The sequence below is a fragment of the Talpa occidentalis genome, unplaced genomic scaffold (genome assembly GCF_014898055.3).
Source record: "Talpa occidentalis isolate TD23 unplaced genomic scaffold, MPIMG_talOcc4v2.1 talOcc4.14, whole genome shotgun sequence".
NCBI lineage: Eukaryota > Metazoa > Chordata > Mammalia > Eulipotyphla > Talpidae > Talpa > Talpa occidentalis.
Window position 1 is genome coordinate 47,881,884 of NW_023601433.1, and position 2,013 is coordinate 47,883,896.

The window sequence follows — 2,013 nt, forward strand, 5'->3', positions numbered from 1 at the left end:
TTTGTCTCATATGCTTCCATTTGACCTACAAAATACTAAGATTCTGTTTAAGGCTGTATCTCTTTGACTCAGTGCAATTATACAGTCCTGACAGTATCAGTGGACCAAATTCATGATTTTATAAAATATACAGTCCAAAAGAGCTTAGGGATTCTATAATAAATTTTTTAGATGAGGAGACTATCTGGATGGGATAACTTGTTATGCTTCAAATTTTATAAGAATGTACTAACTCATTAAAATAAAAGTTTTGATTGTCATCCACAAACTTAAGTTACAGTGACATTTTAATAAGTAGGCAGCATGTTGAGTACAAATGATCTCAAATTGAAGGACTGATAGTAAATAAGATTCAAGAAATCCTTTTTTTAAATTGTTGAATATAGTTTCCTCTTAATAAAAATATTTTGGTATATTCCATAACCCATATTGTGTATAACTTATAATTTTAAACAAAGTCTTTATGTATTATTAGCTCTGAAATTTTAATAATCTTCAACTGGTAAAAAGAAGTATACTTTTATACCAATGATGTAAGTAACTTTTAAACTAATTTTGCTTACATTGAAATTTTGTGTACATTTGCAATTTACTACAATTGATCTTAGCCAAAAGGCCGAGAAGCGATTACATTTGCAATTTAGAGACAACACTTTTCTCTCTCGTTAGGAAGAAGTGATTTAAACCTTGTCTTTCATGAGTTGAATAGATGTAAATATTTAAGTTAAATTATATTTTAGAAAAAAATTACAGTAATATTCGTTCTAGTTTAAGATGACTAAGGATGAGGTAATGGTGGCTCAGCAACTTGTTTTAGTTAGGACTGCACTCAAGAGATTTGGTTTGCTTCCCAGCTCCACAGTTGGGCCAAGAAAAGTAATTGCAGTGATTAATAATAATATTTGATTTTCTAGTTCCCAAGCCCACTCCTCAGAGCTGGTATTATCTGGGGGCAGAGAACAAAATTGCAGGAAGGAAATGAGTAGTATTTCCTATCATTTGAATTCTTAAGCATTATACTGTTCCCAAACTGCTGTTCCAAACTCTGCCTGTGGCACCCCGTGAATTTTTACACAGGAGATCCTCAGTATCTTATTTTCCTGGTCACCCTGGAACTGAGGGCAGAATAGAGGTGACATTTTCGTTCCTTAGGGACAAATTTTAATTAATGCCCTCCTTAAGGAGCACCTCTTCAAGTCCTAAGTTCTGCTAAGAAAGCAGTTAGTGGTGATGGTGAGTATAGATTTAAATCAATCAGGGTCTTTACTTTGAAAACCGAAAGTGTGATAAGACAAAAATAACACATCTTTTGCCCTTAAATGGATCTTATATTCTCATCTATGGCATGATTCTGATAGTCATTGTTAGGGGAGTCCTGAGATACCCAGGGCAGGGCTGGATTTCAAGACTCCAGTAGCCTTCAGCTCTGCCACTACCTAGAGGTGTTGCTATGGGAACCATTGCAAAAGATTAAATTTATCAAGAGTACATACAGGATTGTGAGAAATGGGTGGGAAAGGGAATTAATGTTGAAATGATGGCTCTTCTATTTGTGGGATTTATATATTTTTTCTAAATCACAAAAAATCCTTTTTAAACATAGAATTCATTAACAAATAAGGTTTTGCTCGCTGTATATTATAAAAAGAAAAAATGTTGATATTTCACAGTAAAAATTGTAAGGTTATGATTTTTTGGTTGTGCATGCTTGTTTTCTTATTTTTTTATTTTAATTTTATTTTTATATTCCCCATACCATTGCAATCCCCTTATTTTGACCCCAATCCCTCCTTTCCCCGCCTCCCCCCCCCATAGAGTGTCTCTGGTTCATAGTTGTTTGTTGATTTTGATTTTTACTTTCTTATAGTTACTCATTTTCCTGGTCCCTTATTTAAGTTTTCTAGATTCCTGCTATGAGTGAGACCATCCGGTATTTTTCTTTTTCTTTCTGGCTTATTTCGCTGAGCATGATCCCTTCCAGTGCCATCCATGTTGCTGCAAATTGCATGTGTT

The 2,013-nt window shown here is 33.9% G+C and overlaps 1 pseudogene; it reads right to left on the reverse strand.

Annotated features, from left to right (window-relative positions):
• Positions 1-489: 489 nt before the first annotated feature.
• Positions 490-628, reverse strand: LOC119245414 (U2 spliceosomal RNA; annotated as a pseudogene).
• Between the last annotated feature and the right edge of the window lie 1,385 nt (positions 629-2,013).